The sequence below is a fragment of the Castor canadensis genome, chromosome 2, assembly GCF_047511655.1.
Source record: "Castor canadensis chromosome 2, mCasCan1.hap1v2, whole genome shotgun sequence".
Taxonomy (NCBI): Eukaryota; Metazoa; Chordata; class Mammalia; order Rodentia; family Castoridae; genus Castor; species Castor canadensis.
Window position 1 is genome coordinate 26,534,474 of NC_133387.1, and position 19,893 is coordinate 26,554,366.

General features: G+C 38.2%; 1 long non-coding RNA gene across 1 annotated transcript; it reads left to right on the forward strand.

Moving 5' to 3' along the window:
• The first annotated feature begins 1,553 nt into the window (after positions 1–1,553).
• Positions 1,554–17,906, forward strand: LOC141419874 (uncharacterized). Its single transcript, XR_012444595.1, has 3 exons — positions 1,554–3,371; positions 17,262–17,406; positions 17,491–17,906. It is a non-coding gene; the product is annotated as an uncharacterized lncRNA (long non-coding RNA).
• The last annotated feature ends 1,987 nt before the right edge of the window (positions 17,907–19,893 follow it).

Sequence of the window (19,893 nt, forward strand, 5' to 3'; positions counted from 1 at the left end):
CATACCTCAATATAGTAAATGCTATATACAATAGACCTATAGCCAACATTGTATTACATGGGGAAAAACTAAAACTATTCCCTCTAAAGTCAGGAATGAGACAATGATGTCCACTCCTTCCACCCTTATTCAATATGCTACTTGAATCCTTAGCCAAAGCAATAAAACAAGAGAAAGAAATAAAAGGTACACAAATAGGAAAGGAGAAGTCAAATTACCCCATTTGTAGAAGTTATGATCTTATGCTTAAAACACCCTAAAGACTCCACCAAAAAACTCTTAGATCTGATAACACTTTTGGTTAAAGAGCAGTATATAAAATAAAAAAATACAAAAAGCAGTAGCTTTTCTGTATATAATAAACACTCTTGTAAGTGTTTCCTAAGATGTTAGGAAAACAATCTCGTTCACAATAATCTTAAAAAATAAATACACGGGAATAAACCTAACAAAGGTGGTGAAAGATCTCTGCAATGAAAACTTTATAACCTTGAAGAAAGAAATTGATGACACTAGACAATAGAAAGACCTCCCACATTCATGGATCAGCAGAATTACTACTAGAAAATGGCTATACTTAGGAAAGCAATCTACAGATTCAATGTAAAATCCATAAAAATTCCAATGTCATATTTGCAGAGATAGAAAAACCAGTCTTAAAACTCACATGGAACCACAAAAGACCCCCAAAGAGCCAAAGCAGACTAGAGCAAAAAGGGCAATGTTGGAGTATCAAAATACTTGACTTCAAATTGTACTACAGAGCCATATGGGATGATTCTGGCACAAAAATAGACATGTAGACCAAAGAAATACAAAAGAAGACACAGAAATAACTCCATACAGCTATAGCTTTCTGAACTTTGGCAAAGGTGCCAAATACCCAATTTATTAAAGACCCTCTTTTTAACAAATGGTGTAGAGAAAACTGGATATACAATGTAGAAGACTGAAGCTAGATCCCTATCTCTCACCCTGGACAAACAAATTCAAAATAAATCAAATATCTAAAACTTTGAAAGCACTACAGGAAAAAATATGAAAAGCACATGAAGATACAGGCATAGAACTGAATAGGACTCCAATTGCTCAGGAAGTAAGAATAAGAATAAGAACAGACAAATAGAATTGCATCAAATTAGAAAGTTTCTGCAGAGCAATGGAAACAATTACCAGAATCAGACAATAATGAAGAATGGGAGAAAATCTTTGCCAACTCTTCATTGGTTAGAGGATTAACATCCTGAAAATATAAAGAGCTCAAAAAAAAAAATAAACACCGAAAGAACAAACAATCCAATTAATAATATGTGCAAGTGAATTGAACAGCTGGTTCTCAGAAGAAGAACAAATGGCCAATAAATACATGAAGAAATTTTCAACATCTTTAGCAATAAAGGAAATGAAAATCTAATGACACTGAGATTCCTTCTTACCCTAGTGAGACTGAAAACCATTAATAAAACAAACAACAAATGCTGGCAAGGATGGAGGGGAAAAAGGAATCCTCATATACTGTTGGTAGAATGTAAATTAGTACAGACACTATGGAAATAAGTATGGAGGTTCCTCAAAAACCAAAATTAGACCTACCATATGATCCTGCTATGCCATTTCCTGAGATATATTGGAAGGAATGTAAGTCTGCATACAATGGAGATACTTGCACTTCCATATTTACGGTAGCACTATTCACAATAGCCAGACTATGAAATAAGCCATCTGGTGATGAATGGCTAAAGAAAATGTGGTTTATCTACACAATGGAATATTCTTCAGCCATAAAGAAGGAAACTATGTCATTTATAGGAAAATGGATGGAATTTGTGATCACTATATTAAATGTAATAAGCCAGGCTGAGGAAGATAAATATTATATATTCTCTCTCATGTGCAGACTATAGACCTAATATAAGAGAATGACGTGAGTGTAAAATGGGAATTGTCTTGGGGGCACTACTGGGAGGGGAAAAGACACAGGGAGAAAGTGATGGAGTTTGAATCTAAGCAAAGTACTTCATATGCATACATGAAAATGAATAATGAAGCCCATTAAATTGTTTTAAAAGGGGGAATAGGAGGAATAAGGAAGTAAGAAAGAGAGGGAATTGGATCAAAGTACATTCATCTGCCAGTGTGGGAATATCACGATAAAACATTCTTCCCTTTGTACAATTAATACATACTAATGAAAAAGGACTTTAGGAGAATGATCATTCAAAGAATAATGTGGAGGATGAGTTTGAGGGACTCAACCACTGTGAGAGGACACAGTAAAAATTTACTGCCACAACATAGATGAGAAATGGAGTTGTTGAAAGAGAATTCTTAGTAGGGACTGGGAAGAAGATGGACTCAAGAGATGTTTTAGAAATGAAAGGAACCAACAGGCTTTGTTGGTTCCTGATCTTTGTGTCTTTCTGTCGCCTGGGTCTCAGACAACCAGTGTTGTTAACAATTAGCAAATCTGTGAAAGACAGAAATCTGATGATCCTGGGAAGTGTTTATGTTCATACTAATCTATCATTGACTGATCACTGCCTACTGTCTTTTCTCAGAGGACTTTTAATTTAAAGACTATGCCTGGAATGGGTAGTGAGCCTGTTACATGGTGGAGTTTCAGGTGCTTTGATCTTGATAGGGAGGCATCTGTATTCGGTGTGGATATCAAGAAGAAGAGCTGATTCTCAAGTGGGGATGACCTCCCTGAAATCATTGAGCAATGTCTGGAGATTCTTTTGGTTGTCATGACTTGGAGTGGGGATGCTAGAGGTTAGAAATGAGAGAGATGAAGGATAACTTTGAACATCCTTCAATGACAGAACATTCCCTCACATAAAGAACTACCTAGATCAGTACAGCAATTGTACTGAGGTTGAGAAAACCTGCCTTAAATCATGACATGCTTGTTCTACAAGGAGGCTTGGCCTGTCTCTAAGAGTTACATAGTTATTGGGTTGAACCATCATAACTTTAGGGATGAAACCATAAATTCACTTCTATTCTGATGGTCAACTATTACTTTAAAATGGTTCTGTGGGTCTCGTTCTTGCCCTGTTTTTGGATGAAAAGTTGGGCAGACCTTATGAATTGTCTGGTCACTGTTATACAAAGAAAAAAAAATCCTGTGTTTGTTTTAAATCATGTAGCACATTCTTAATTCAGTTATTAAAATGTCTAACTCCTTGTAATAAGGAAAACTCCAAACTTGATTTAAAGTTGAGCCTTCTCCTTCCCTTCTAGCTTGGAGAAGGCACCCTTGGAAAAAGAAGGTGTGACAAACTCTTCTACTTTCCAAAGCTTGGGAGTTGGAACATGGTGTGAGAAGAAGGGAAAGGTACCAGGGAGGTTCTTAATGGATTAATAGTGTGGTAAGTTTTATGGGGCTTTTGGGGCCTGGCAGGTGTTTAGAGCTGATTCTTTCTTCTTGGGTATTCTTAGGGGATCTTCCATATGTTCCCTTTTGTGAGTGACATTGTCTACTCTAGTTCAGGGCTTCCTGAAAAACTAGCTGGGAGACAAACCACAGTATTTTTGTTTGTTGTATTTTAAGTTTCCCTTATGCCATGAACTAACATTTTTGAAAGTACATAGTACAAAACAAAAACCTCTGGGAAGATGTAGTGAAAGAAAGACACAAATAAAAACACATGTTTTAAATGTTAACATGCAACATAGAACTATGACATAGACCTAGAAAATTAATGTCCACCTGCTAAAAAACTTTTAAAAGCTTATTTTGATTTCTGTGCTTTTTTCTATCATGCCTCAGCCACTAACATACAGCTTTTGGACTAGCACCAGTCCTTCTGCCTAACATGATGAGCATGGATCTAGCTTTTGGCTTTGCTCCTTCCCTAGTGCCTGGGACATTGTGACATTTGGTTTCTCTCCTCTGAGGCCTGTCTTCCCCTTACTAAATCTGTCTTTCCCTTCCCCCCCCCCTCTCTGCATCCCTGGAAAACCTTAGGCATCATTTATCCTGACATGGTTTGGAGAGTAGATAGCCCAATGGGACTCCTCCTCAGGTGCCTCAGTAGAGTTATTGCCCCTCTCTAAAGATGTTTGCACCTAATTGCTGGAACCTATGAACATGTTGCTTTTCATGGCAAAGGGACCTGTGAAGAATGGATTTGCTAAATTAAGTTTCTTAAAATGGAGAGATTATCTTGGATTATCTAGGTGGGTCCAGTGTAATTACAGGGGTTCCCATAAGTGAATGAGGAGGCAGGAGCGTCAGAAAAGGAGATGTGATGGTGGAAGCGGAGGTTCTGGTCATGCACCAAGGGACATGGCAGCAGAAGGGGCAAGGGAGTGATTTCTTCTCCATAGCAGAACTTCCAGGAGGAGCATGGGCCTGCTCACACCTTTATTTTAGTCTGATGAGACTTATGACCTCCAAAATTGTAAGGTAATACATTTGTGTTGTTTTAAGCCTGTAAGTTTGTGGTTATTATAGCAGCAATAGGAAAGAAATAGATGCAAAAGACCAAAATTTACGGGAACTCCAACTTGAAGGAGCACATCATAATTAATCCTGGTTTTCTCTTTATTTTTTAAAATTTATTTTTACTATAAATATATTAGTTGTACAAAGGGGTTTCATTGTTATACGTATGTATGCATATCCAATATATTTGGATCAATTTCACCCCTTCTATCTCTCCCTTCCCCCACCTTCTTAAAACATTTTCAACAGGTTTCATTGTTCTGTATTTACACATCATATAAAGTTCTTCAACCACGTTCACCCTCCATGCGCTCTTCTTTCACCCTCCACCCTCACTGATATTCACTTCCAAACAAGACCTGTTTTACATTTCTGATATTCATTTTTAAAAACTAGAGTCTGCAAATGAGCAAGAACAGGCAATATTTGTTATTCTCAATCTGGCTTGTTTGATTCTCAGTTCCGTCCATTTTCTGCAAATGGCTCTATAAAGTCCTTTTACTTCGACTCACTGTAAGACTGAAGTTTCGTTTTCACACAGCGTAGTGCCTGCCTTGTCCTTGGCACGACTCCCTTTTAAGCAGCTGCATTGCTTGTTTGGGAGAAAGAAAATTAAAACATGGACTTTTACTGCCAGTGCTTAATGACCAGTTTACCAACTTTCAGTTAAATTTAAAGATTCCCCAAATTAGAAACCTTAAATTTGCAGTTTTACTTCTGTTATTCCTTAATATCATTGTTTCTAACTAAAAGGGATATACAATTCATTGCTTTAGTGATTTTCTACACTTTTCTTTCATCCAAATATTACCAAGTGCTCTGTAGACATTAGATTTCATGTGAATGATTTAGTTCATCCCCTATGTAGGTTTTTGTTTGTAGTCTTAGCAAGATTTTGAAAATGATCTATGAAGACCCAAGTTTTTCAGGATAAAGCAATCCTTAAAAGGAAACAATTTGGTATTGTTTTACTTCCCTGATTCTCACTCCTCTAGGATATACAATTATTTATCATTGTGGATAATAAATCAAACACAATGGTCTAATTTTCTGAAAGCACTTCATCTATTACATGATTCCATTTAAAAAAAAATCAGTAGAAGTTCTGTATTTAATAGAGATAGGCTGAGGTTCTAAAAGAAAGAACAGTGAGGGGCAAGACTTAAAGTTCACAGTGCTTGGAGATGTTCTTACATTTGATAATGTAGCTATTTGCTGATTATTGAAAATGTATTACAGTGTATTAAATTCAATAGAGTGTCAGAAATTATTTCTCTTGAGTAATTGGCTAGGAGATATGTCTAAGTAATTGCAGCTCATGCTCCTGGATATAACTATTTCCAGTTTGCCCACATCAGCACTGTATCATGGGCTAAAAACCAAGGAAACAGAAGGAGAACTAGAGCCTTGTAACTTGAGAAGATCCATGTGAAAGGACTGGTTTTCTGGCTGGAGCAAGGGCTTTAGCATAGTGAAACTTAAAAAACGTGCTACGCTTTCATTAATTTTTCTCTTTGAAACCTCTAGGTTCTCATGTAAGTTGAAAGAAAAGATGATAAAGGACCTAAGAGAAAAGAAATGGTTTACTTGTGAGCTGTCACCATTCTGGAACCCCCATTAAAAAATTCAGTTCATTTTGACTGAACAAGTTAATAGAAGTGAATTGTTAATAGAAATTGAATTAAGTCCAAATGAAAAGAGAGTGCGGTTTAATAGGATAAGAAAAAGATCTGGACACGGATCTGACACGTAATAGTTGTTGGCTGCAGATGCTTTTTTTTTTGGTGGTGGTGGTACAAGGTTTTTTTTTTTTTTTAATTTTATTTTATTGTTTTTACATTTACTTACATGCATATACATTACTTGGGCCACCACCCCTTCCCCCCTCCCCTGGTGCTACGGTTTGAACTCAGGGACTTGTGCTTGCTAGGCAAGTGCTCCACCACTTGAGCTGTGCCTTCAACACTTTTTGCTTTAGCTTATTTTTTGGGTAGGATCTCAAATCTTTTGCTCTCGATAGGCCTCAGATCATGATCCTGCTGCCTTCACCACCTGTGTAGCTGAGATTACAGGTATGCATCACTACTCCTGACTTACTTTTTGAAATGGGGTCTTGCTAACTTTTTTGTTGACCTCAAGCTACAATCCTCCCATCCTCAGTTCCTAAGCAGTTGGAATTACAGCTGTGCACTACCATGCCTGGCCAGTGATTTTATCTTTCGATGTCATCAGCTTGTTTATAAATAAATTGGGATGTATGAAAGTTACCCAACTCAGTGTTCTTAGAAATGTAAGTTAATAAAAGAGAAACACTCTTAAGACATAATAAGGCCTAGGAAATCCAACTGGTTTATGTTATGGTTAGGGCCCAGGGCTAATGTTTATAGTTGGGTACCCAGTGGGTTATCCATAGCTCCATGGATTCCTATTGAGCTTAGAATGTGCTCTGTTCCACAGGGTGTCATACGGGAGAAAGGAGAGGCAGTAGCTCCAAATGTAAAAGCCTTTTGTGTCCTGGCACGAGCCTCAGGCTGTGGCATAGCAGACAGGTTAGGATCAGGGCTTTCAGAAGGGTCAGGAAAGCACAGGTGGTACCATTGACTGATGTGCACCTTGAGGAAAGTCCTGTCCAAATCTCAGCAACTTCATCTACAAAATGGTAGTAATACAGGTGCTCCTTTAGCACAGGGAGATGTGTTCAACATGGCATCTGGCACATACGTGCCTAGAGAATGTTAGCATTAGCACTGAAGTAAAGATAGAATGAGACATTGTTTTGCCTCTTGAAATTATCAGGGAAGAAAATGGGTAGGAAATTATGTGAATAAATTTTAGTCACCAAAGTGGCTAAAATTATAAAAAATGGAAACCCTAAATGTTGGTGGAAGTAGGGAGCAAGCGAAATTCTCCTCCTACATTTCCTTGTGTCTGGGAGTGTAAAGTGTTATAATTACTTTGGAAAGTTTCCAGCAGTCCCTTTTAAAACTAAACATAAATCCACCTAATGTCCCAGAAATTTCACTCCTAGGTAAATTACCTAAGGGAAATCAAGGTATATGTCTACCTAGACTTGCACAGATATATTCATATCAGCTTTATCCCTAATGGCTAAATACTAGAAACTCTGAGGAGTTCTTCTAAAAGAGGATGGGCAATTGTATTTACAAATAAAATGGAATACTACTCAGCAGTAAAAAGGAATGGACTTCTGGCATGTGCTTACAAAACACAGATCAATCTCAAAACACCACATGGAGCAAAAGAAGCTGCACACAGAAGGGCATATAGCATATGATTCCATCTCAACCAAGTTTTAGGAGAAGCAAAACTGACCTATGGTGAAAAAAACCAGAACAGTAGTTTCCTGTGGTATGAGGGGATGTGGATTTACTGGAGTGAAGTCTGAGGGACCTTTCTGGAATGAGAATAATGTTCTTTACCTTGGTAAGAATTTTGGTTAGACATATGTGTGTATCTGTCCACATACAATGAATGAGTTAACATTTTTGCACATTTAATATCAAAAAGAGAAAAGAGCTGGAAACAAATATTGAACTCTACTTGGTGATATGCATGCTGATGTACTCAGGAACAATGCCACTAATGTCTACAATTCACTTGAAAATGCATCAGCAATAATGAGGATAGAGTATAGGTGGAAGGACTAATATGTCAAAAAGCAAATGTCATAGAATGTAAGCTGTAAAAGCAGCAAAATGTGGAAGATCTAACAAAATGAATATTAAGGAAAGGGTGTAGGAGGGTGAAAAAAACCAAGATGAAAAGAAGGATAAAGATTCTATAGATCAAATGTTGTAAAATGTTAATCTTCAAATTAAAGGTGGAAGAATTCCAGTCTACGCTGTAAAATTCTTTCACCTTTTCTGTATTTTTGAAAAGTTCTACCATAAAACAATGGGAAAAGTGCCATGTTTGTATTGTGTATGCCACCAATTTCTGAAGTTGAGAGGTCCAGTGCATGTAACCCTGGTTAGGCCTTCTTCCGTGTGGTTCAATTTCTTTTCAGGTTCTTTGCTGTGGAACTTGATTTCTGGATACTTCCAGACCCTCCAAGTGTACACTCCTTCTACAACATTTGCAAGTTTGCAGATGTACTGGCATCTCAGTTTCCTAGAATTACTGTGGAAATCCCTTAGGCCCCTCAAATTCCTATCCTCAGGGGCTCTCAGTAAAGTTAATGCAAGTCCCCTGAATTCTCCTAGGGCTTCCCTGTATGAGATGGTTCTGTCTCTCCCAAAGATGCCACCTATGGTGGTGGGTGGAAGAAAGAACCAGGGACTTACCTGGTGGCTTTGTCTAGCAAATGCTGCCTCTTAATAGATGTGTTTATGTGTGTGCTTGATGGTATTCCATATAGTTCCTTTTTTTTTACTCTAAGAATTGAGATTTGATATTTATTCCATGAGGACTGTGATATTGATGTTTTACAGTGTTGAGGACATTAACTAGAAGTCAGGAGACTGAATTCCTACCCTGTTCTTCCTCTAGCTCTACCATACAGTCCTGAGTTGAATAATTTGTGCTTTGGGCTCAGCTCCTTAATCTATAAAATAAGAGATTGAATTAGAGACAGCGCAATGATTGTTTCAGTCCTAAAATTCTAAGGGCAGGTGTTTTGATCAATACCTGGGTTCAAATTCTGATTTAGTGCTTTTTATTTATATGCCTTTAGTCATATAAAACTTAGTTAAATAAAAACTTAGTTTGTCTGCAAAATGGGAGTAATAACAATAATAGCACAGTGGGACTTCCTTATCTACAGGTTCTGCATTTATGGATTTAACTAATTACGGATCCAAAAATTTCAGAAAAAATTGTGCATGTACTGATTATGTATGGATTTTTCTTGCCACTCTCTAAACAATATAGCACAGTTATTTACATAGCTTTCATATTATGTCAGGTAGTCCACGTGATCTAGAGCTGATTTAAAGTATATGGGAGGATGTGTGTAGGCTACATGCAAATTGCTACAGGTTGTATCTTGAGTGTCCCCAAAGGCCCATGTGTTGAATGCTTGGTCCCCAGCCCATGATCTTTGAAGGTGATGGAACCTTTAGTTAGTGGGGCCCAGTGGAAGGAAGTTAGGCTATTAGGCGTGTGACTTAGAAGTTGATATTGTGATCCCAGTCCCTCCTCTTCCTCTCTCCACCACACCCTCATGGCTAGTACTTGGCTGCCATGAGGTGAACAGCTTTCTCTACTATGCCCTACCACTGTGATATACTGCCTTGCCACAGGCCCAAAGGCAATGGGGACCATGGACTGAAATCTCTGGAACTGTGAGTCGAAATAATTTTTTTTCTGTTTATAATTTATTTATCTCGGGTATTTGTTACAGTGATGAAAAGATAACACAAATACTATGTCATTTTATATAAGTTACTTGAGCATTGGCAGATTTTGATATCTGAAGGAGTGGTGTGACCAATACCCCAAGGAGACTGAAGGAAGACTGTATAGAGAGTCCCCAAATTCTCACAGTTTAAATTACGGTTTTTCTAGTGGCAAACCTAGTCCAACAACTTATTGGAAAGATCATACACCATGACCAAGTTGGCTTCATTTCAGGGATGCAGGGATGGTTCAACATATGCAAATCATTTAATGTAATCTAGCATATTAACAGAAGCAAAGACAAAACCCACTTGATCAATAGATGCAGAAAAAGCCTTCAATAAAATTCAACACCACTTCATGATAAAAGCTCTGATGAAAGTAGGCATAAAAGGAATGTACCTCAATGTAATAATATGACAAACCTATAGACAACATTGTGCTTAATTGGGAAAAAGAAATAGAAGGAATAAAAATAGATAAAGAAGAAGCAAAACAACCCCTATTTGCAGATAACATGATCTTATACCTAAAATATCTGAAAAACCCCACTAGAAAACTCCTAGACACCATAAACAGCTTCAGCAAAATAGCAGGATACAAAATCAACTTTAAAAACTCAGTGGCTTTTCTATACAACAAAAGTGAACAGATTGAGAAAGAATCTAGGAAAACAATTCCATTTATAGTAGCCTCAAAAAAATCAAATAACTTGGAATAAATTTAACAAAGTCTGTGAATGACCTCTACAAGGAAAACAACAAACCACTGAAGAAAGAAATCAAAGAAGGCTACAGAAGATGGAAAGATCTCCCATGGTCATGGATTGGTAGAATCAACATAGTAAAAATGGCTATGTTACCAGAAGCAATCTACATGTTCAGTGCAATTCCCATCAACATCCCAATGACATTCATAACAGAGATTGAAAAATCAACCCTAAAGTTAATCTGGAAGCACAAAAGACCTTGAATAGCCAAAGCAATACTGAGCAAAAAGAGCACTGCTGGAGGAATCACAATACCTGACTTCAAACTATACTTCAGAGCCATAGCAATGCAAACAGCAAGGTACTGGCACAAAAACAGGTATAAAGACCAGTGGAACAGAATAGAAGACCCAGATATAAATCCACGCAACTATATCCACCTTATTTTTGACAAAGGCACCAAAAATATACATTGGAGAAAAGAAACAAATGTTTCTTCAACAAATGTTGAATAAATGTTGCTGGGAAAAACTGGTTATCTGCCTGCCAAAATCTGAAACTAGATCCATGTTTACCACCCTGTAAAAGTATCAACCTAAAGTGAATTAAAGACCTTAATATAAGACCTGAAACTTTGAAGCTAGTGCAGGAAAGAACAGGGAATACACTGAAAGCATTTGGCTTAGGCAAGGATTTCCTTAGTAGTTCTGAAGTGGTTCAGAAACTAAGAGAAAGGATTGATAAATGGGACTACATGAAATTAAAAATCTTCTGTACAACAAAAGATATGATTTCTAAATTGAAGAGGCCACCCACAGAATGGGAGAAAAATATTTTCCAGCTATACATCAGACAAGGGACTGACAACCAGACTATACAGGGAGCTCAAAAACCTATACTCCCCAAAAGTCAATAACCCAATGAAGACATGGGCAAATGAATTGAACAGAGCTTTTTCAAAGGAAGAAGTCCAAATAGCTAAAAAACATTTGAGAAAATGCTTGCCACCCCTGGACATAAAGGAAATGCAATCAAAACCACACTAAGATTCCACCTTATTCCTGTTACAATAGCTACCATCAAGAACAGAAACAACAACAAATGTTGGCAAGGATATGGGGAAAAAGGAACTCTCATACACTGTTGGTGGGAATGTAAGCTAGTTCAACAACCATGGAAAACAGTATGGAGGCTCCTTAAAAAACTAAAACTAGACCTGCCATATGATCCAGCAGTTCCACTCCTAGGGATATACCTGAAGAATTGTGAGTCAGCTTACAACAAAAGCACCTGTACACCAATGGTTATTGCAGCACTATTCACAGTAGCTAAACTATGGAAATAGCCTAGATGTCCCACTACTGATGAATGGATTAAGAAAATGTGGTCTTTATACACAATGGAATTTTACTCAGTCACAAAGAAGAAGGAAAATTTGTCATTTGCAGGTAAATAGATGGGGAACATCATCTTAAGTGAAGTTAGCCAGGTTCAGAAGGCCAAAAGCTGCATGTTCTCTCTCATTTGTGCATTATAGACCTAATAAATATGCAGCATAATTATGAAACACTAGTCACAGTAAGGGGAGGTCACACATGGGAGGGGTCGAGAGACTAAGAACTTGAATAGTTGATATATTCACTGTATAAGAATGAATATAGAAATCGTAAGCTGACTAAAACTACCATAAGAAAGGGACAAAGGTAGAATGAAGAAAATTAGAGGAGATAGACCAATTGGGGTTATAATACATATATACATGGAAATATCACAAGGAAACTCCCTGTGTAGCTATCTTTATCTCAAAAAAGCTAAAATGTCATGTTTTTCGTTTTATCTTTTTTCCTACATAATTGGAGAACAGGAGGGCAGAACAAGTCCTGCCCAGGGAGGAGGGCTAGCACCAGTGTGGGCAGGGTGTTAGGGAAAAGGGGTAGGAGGATGAATACAGTGCAAAAAAAAATGTGCGTGCATGTATGTAAATGCAAAAAGGATACCTGCTGACCAGGAATCGGGATGCGGGGGGGATGATGGAGAATGGCTGAGGAGGTGAATTCATGTATGATATATTTGATATGTTGTAAGAAACTGTGTAAATGCCACAGTGTACCCCTACCCATCACACATATGGGAAAAAATTAAATAGATTAGGATTTTTCAATGTTACAATGATGTAAAAGTTAACTTTGAATTTTGATCTTTCTCTGGGCTTGTAATAGGTAGCATGATACTCTCTTGTGATGCTGGGCAGTGGCAGCGAGTCACATCTCCATCAGCCACGAGGGTGAACAACCTATCCTCTGCAGTGTACTGTTCTGCTAAGCCATGCTGTTTGGTGGGTTAGGTGTATTCAATGCCTTTTCAACTTACGATATTTTCAAATTACAGTGGGTTCCTTGGATGTAGCCCTGTCGTAAGTGGAGGAGCATCTGTATTTATCTCTTAGAGTTTCCTTAAGGATAAAAGGAAACAAACATGTGAAGACCTCAGCCCGGGTCCTGGTAGGTGGTAATCAGCTCCTCAATGTTAGCTGCCACCATTGTCACTGCTATTGCTGCTTGCTGTCTACTGCTGCTCTTCCCGCCAACGGGATAAGCTGGAAATCCATCACAAGTACATTTAGCTGCAAAAGTCCTCCAAATACTCATGCTTCTTTCTCTCTCTTGGAAAGACCTTTATTGTTATTCTCTTTCAATTTAACTAAAGTTAATTTAAATATTTCTCCCTGATTTATAATTGCTAGATGTATGTTCAGTAACTTTAGGGGGTGTGCTTTTTTTGTTAACCATATTTATTCTTCAGAAAGGATATCATATTAAAAATAAGGATCCATTTTAATCCCACATATTCTTCATGATCCTTCATCTTTTAAAGACAAAAAATCTTCATATTCTTTCTCCTGTGAATCATAAGAACCAAACTGAAAAATCAATTTTTCCTGAGAATGGAGAAAAGAACGGTTATTAAGAAGTAAAGAGTAGTCTGAAGATGGTGTGAGCAGAAGATCAATGGAACCATTGAAGATGTCATTAGTTCCTTACTAAAAACTAAACTACCACCTCAGGCTGTGGATGATGAACGTTTATCCCCATTGGAAATACAGGCCAATACTCATCAGCCTCAGCTCCCAGCCTTTTACTTTTTCACTCAAAAAATCTACAACAAAAAAATAACAATATTAATCCAGTTAGATAAGTTCAGTGAATTAAAAAAAATTTTAGCATAAAATATGGAGTATTCTTTTAGTTATCCAATATTCTAGGCTAATTAAAAGTATTTAGAACTTTTAGAAGCCTGAGAATACAGCTGTTATTACAAAAGTTGAATTACATTTATAACATAAATGATAAATTATTGAAGAGCGATGAGATATAGAATTTTTGGAGAAAATAAGATGGTAGTATTTGATCAGAAGTCCCTAACATATATAACATTGTCTTGAAGCAACTTGCCACTCTTCAAGAAACCTGTGGGAAACAAAAGTGCTGAGGACAAATGTACACTTGTTAACTCTTTGGCTCAAACCTTAATGTGGAACCTTACAGAGGAGATTTCCTTTAGCTGTCATAAGAAGCAGCTATGATTATTGCAGTACTACTCACAATAGCCAAGCTATGGAAACAGCCAAGATGCCCCACTGCCGATGAATGGATTAAGAAAATGTGGTACTTATACACAATGGAATTGTATTCAGCAGCAAAGAAGAATGAAATTTTGACATTCACACGTAAATGGATGGAACTGGAGAACATCATCTTAAGTGAAGTTAGTCAGGCTCAGAAGGCCAAAAATTGCATGTTCTCCCTCATATATGAATTATAGCCCTAACACAAATGCAGTAAAATATTACATGGGTGACACACTAAGGGAAGACCATGCACAGGAAGGATAGGGAAAGGGAAGGAAACAAAAACTTGAATGTGGTTGATGTGCTCACTGCATAGTAGTGAATACAATAATCTTAAACTGGCAGAGAGGCCCCTATAGGAAGTGGACTAGGAAGTAGTGAAGAGGTCTAGTAGAGATGAACCAATTTGGGTTGTAATACACATATGCATGGAAATAACACAAGGAATCTCTCTGTATAGTTATCCTCATCTCAAACTAGAAAAACGCCACATTTTTCTTATTATCGTTTATGTTTTTTCTTCAACAAAATTGGAGAACAAGAGGGTGGAACAGATCTGCCCAGCAGTGGAGGTTAGGGGGAAAGGGACCCAAATAATATATTCACATGTAAGTAAATGTAAAAACAATTAAAAAAGAAGAAGAAGAAGAAGCAGCTGTGAAGCCTGTACCAAGGCAGAATGAAAGACTATTCTTTCTCCCAAGCTCATTTCCAAGTCTCAGGTCCCACCGTCAATGGCAAGGAAAACTCCTGGGTGCCACTTCAGGTCTTTTGGGGCTGGCATATAAGTTCCTTGGCTTGCAGGGGGTGGGGAGGAGGTTGTGTTTCAACTTGGGAGATGCCAAGACCCTAGTGGTCCCCCCTCACGCTATGCCTTAGCTGGGCATGAAGAAAGCATGGAAGTGGATGGAAACAACAAAGGTATCCAAGAGCTTGGCAGCTGTAGCTAGGCTGCTGGGACCTGAATGAAACTCCATTACATGCCCAGTGGATGAGAAGGTTGCCACTGGTGCTACTATTAACACACTTGCAGGCAATTACTGAGCTTACAGGTGAAGGTCATCAGACAGTCAGCTGTGGGGAAAGGCAACAGAGAAAGGGAAGCAGCGGGAGAAGCCATTCCAACCATCTCTGGTTTTTGTCACTGCCTTGGCTCACACAGGAACGTGAGAGTGACAATAGCTGTATTCTGGAAGGGACCCCAAGAACAGCATTATAGAATAAAGTGCAGATCATTTCTGACAATCAGTCTGAGGAGGAATTCCTCAGGTAACCAAAAATCTTACTGATTTTAGAAGGCTAAAAAGCCATCTAAGTACATTATTCTATGGCTAGGGGCATCAGCATCTTTTCTGAGGAGATTGACACAGGTGTGGTCACACAATTTACAAAAGTTACAGGTGAGACTTTTTCTGTTGTAAAACATTCAATATGAAGTAGCTTTAAGATGCATACTTCCCAAGTGCAAGGGAAATTGAGTCAGTTATCATCTTGCTTTTCAGTAATGAACACATATTATTACATATGGCAATATTTATTCTATGAGATTTTTTTTTCCTTTTCTTTTTTAGTGCTGGGATCAAATCCAGGGCCTCACACATGCTAGGCAAGCGCTATACCACTGAGCTTCATTCCAGCCCAAGAGATGGTCATTTTTAAAGCAGATTTCAGGCCTTGGTAAACCAAACCAACCAACCAAACAAAACCATCCAATAAATTAAAATATATTACCAGTGTGTTTCAGGGAGATCAAATCAAAGGTTTTTGTTTTGTTTTGTTTTGATACTATAGTTACAATATGTAGATAATTTTCCTAGAGATATAGTCCACCAAGGATTCAGAATGATATGACTAAGAGTGAGATTCTTTTGTCAAGGCATTTCCAAAATAAGAAGGTTTGTGTCAGATGCACAAAGTGGAAAGGGGAGGGCAGAATTCCCATAATATTCCCATATTTTTCCATAAACCAAGTTGAGTCAATAATCATTTATTTGTTGTTCATTACAGTAGATAGTAGGAACAGAAGACAATCCCCAGTTCCAGTTTTTTAAAGACCAAACTCAAATATGAAGTTAGTATGGTTTAGAGAAGAGCTATAAATGCATTTACAAGCTGTATGACCTTATTTAGCCTGTCTATGCCTCAGTTTCCTTATCTATGTAATGGAAATAATGCTGGTTGTTTCATAGGGTTGCAAGAATTAAATGAACTAATTTAGGTAGTTACTAGACTAGTTCCTGGCATAAATAAACATAACACTTAAAACACTTGCAACAATAGATGTCAGCAATTATTATTATTATTAAAATACCATAGAGCATTATGATGTCAATGTGATTATGTGATTATGTGAAAGATTAAAGGTGTAATGAAAGGCCCTGAATTGTGTACAAGTCATAGCTTGGGTAGAACAAAGAGTTAAAACTGCTCATTTTCAGAATCTAAAATTTGAAGTTGTTAAGATTAAGTATAAACCTAGAAAGTGAAACATTTCATGACTCTTCAGGTTAAACAGTATACACTATAAACTCCATACTTGACCTGAATCAAAGTGAAAGACTTGGAGAAGGACATTCAAGGAGATTTTCATCTTTCCACCTTTCCAGTCTCCAGGGGTTTAAGTCTGAGCACTGTTGTGATAAAGACGCCGGCCACTCTCTCACTGTCACGATGGACACATGTGCAGGAATCCACTTTAGTTATTAATCCCCCTTCTAATTTCTTAAACAACCAGGTTCTTCCTCGAAATTTACCACTAGTTAATCTAAGAGAACAGACAGGCTGAAAGGAAGGGGGAAAGTTCAAGGTTAAAAAGCAAAAGTGAGTTTTATCAAGTTAAATGTCCCTCTTGGGGTTGACTATGAAATCTAAATTCCTAGCCTGCAGCAAAAAGAGAGGTGAAACGTGGATAGAAGCAGACACCTGAGAAATACGTAGTGAGTGTTTTATGTGTGGCAGGCATGGTATTCACATAGTTACAAAATACAAGTGGTCAAAAATATAATGGTCTTTAAAATAAATAGGGGAGATGATAGTCTTGCCAATTCAAGGTAACTCAATCACTATCAAATATGGTCCTCTGTTCTCTCCCCTCATTTCCCTGAATGTAACCAAAGTCCCTCAGGAATTGATCCATCATCCTGGCATCTATGAAGGCATCTGGGCTGCTTTGCTCCTCTGCGGGCATCTGCACTCGTGCGACTCTTCACGCACCGGCTACACACAGTGAATGTTCCCCAGAAGCTCAGCATCTCTCTCCAGGTTTGGTCCCAGCCGTGGCTTTTGTGGGGGCTTGCTATTCTCAGAGTCAGCAACATTCTCCTGTCCCTTCTGGTCTCTTTGCAGCTTCTGCTAGGAGTCAGCTTTCCTGGACATAGTGGCTTTGCAGAGTTCCAGTCCTCAGCTGCCTTCAGTGCCACCCTGGATTTCTTCAACTATGATACACGGCAAGAACTTATATAAACATCACAATGTACCCCTAGCATGATGATTCAAAAAAAAAAAAGGAATTGAGACCTGTGACCTGGCTCCAACCTCAGGTTAGCTTCCAGTTTCTTCTCTGCTACAACTTCATGCTAGTGAGGAAGCTGAGACTGCCTCCTTCTAGGAGCCTGGCTCTCTTCTGCTCTCAGATCACCAGCCTACTGAAGAATTTCAACTCCTTTTCCATCTACATCTTTTACCCATGGGAGCAGGCAGGCAACAGTGTGTGTCCCCAGGGCCTTCATGAAATGGTTACATACTTCACAATAGCATCACATCTCGGGCATCATTGATTTGTGCATTTAATATGATGATTTTCTGGAAAATAGAAATCATATGTCCTGAGGAAGGAGTGTTTTTTTCTAATTCACACAAAGAGCCTTATGGTAAATGGTAGCCCAAGTGTCCTGGCCAACGTGGAAACCCTTCTCCTCTCTCCAGCCCAGAATCTGCTCTTTGTGTGGAAGAAAATTGTCTATTACATACATACACATTCTTCTCCACTCTCTGGCTTACTGTTTAAATGCTATTCTGAGTCTTGGTATTCAAGGTAAGATCTTGAAATCTACCTCTTTAACCACTTCCCTCTAAATATTTTATTTTACAAATATCTGGCTCTTAAAATGAAAATCAAAGGCTTCCAGATTTTAATGTGAAAGTCTAAGTTGTGAGTGTTCATACTGAATATGATTCTCAGCCTGGACTAAAGTAATGTTGATGATGAAACGATGAGGACCTACAGCTTTTGATAAAGAAACTATTGTGATTGTTTGTACCTGTAAAGTCAGCAAAGCAAGGAGAGAGCGGGGCTGATGAGCCACTGACCAATGAGAAAGACAGGGTGATACAGGCTGGTGGGAGGGGGGGTCCTGTGTCTCAACAGAGCTCGTTCACAGTGGGATAGATTTGGAACAAGTCTCAAAAGCCACCATAACAATCCACATCCAAGTTCAAATTCTTTTTAAGTCCATCAGACCTTGAGACATGATCAATAGCCTCTGAGAAACAGCCCTGTAGGAGGTACATGGCCATAAGAAGAATGCTGTCTTAGCACACAGGTGTGAACAGTGTAAGATTTATGGTGGAATAGCCTCCAACAAAAATAGACATATAGCTTCCGAGGTCCACTACAGCATCCGTTAAATGTGCCAACAGAATAGCACTAGTAGCAGGCTCCTTGGGAGTCCATGGGTTCTCCACTTGTAGCCCAGGTTTGTGGAAAGCATGGTCCAGCTTCTTTCCTCCGTGTTTTCTCTGCTTTGTTTAGCTCCTTGTACCTTGCTACTGACTCATACAGCTAAGTTTCATCCCCTGGTCATACAACCTCCACACCAGCCTGTGAAGGAGCTAAGGCTTCAAAGCTCCATTATTACCAATAATTCCAGAGAACTACAAAAAAAATCCTGCTGTGCCACAACTAAGGGCTGCTGAATGAACATAACAGTCTTTCTTAGAAGATCAAAAAAGAAAAAAGAAATAGCAGGAAGCCTATAATGTCTTAACTATACGAGCTATAATATTCCTGCAATTTTTATTTCTACTAATCTGTGGAAATAAACCACTAATCATATGACTTTTAAGATAGTTTTTAGAAGAGTAGCGAAAAGGTTAACATTAGTCTTTTCTTGAACTTTCCTTAGGCCTGCCAAGTGTATAATGAGTGTTTGCAAAAACATCTTCCATATAATGCTATCCTCTAGGTTCATGTTAATGGTGTCTCTTATTGAGAAGGTGCTCTAATTTTCCTTTTAAAAAGGCACTTGCACACCCATGTTTATTGCAGCACTGTTCACAATAGCCAAGTTATGGAAACAGCCAAGATGCCCCACCGCTGACGAATGGATTAAGAAAATGTGGTATCTATACACAATGGAATTTTATGCAGCCATGAAGAAGAACGAAATGTTATCATTCGCTGGTAAATGGATGGAATTGGAGAACATCATTCTGAGTGAGGTTAGCCTGGCTCAAAAGACCAAAAATCGTATGTTCTCCCTCATATGTGGACATTAGATCAAGGGCAAACACAACAAGGGGATTGGACTATGAGCACATGATAAAAGCGAGAGCACACAAGGGAGGGGTGAGGATAGGTAAGACATCTAAAAAACTAGCTAGCATTTGTTACCCTTAATGCAGAGAAACTAAAGCAGATACCTTAAAGCAACTGAGGCCAATAGGAAAAGGGGACCAGGAACTAGAGAAAAGGTTAGATCAAAAAGAATTAACCTAGAAGGTAACACCCATGCACAGGAAATCAATGTG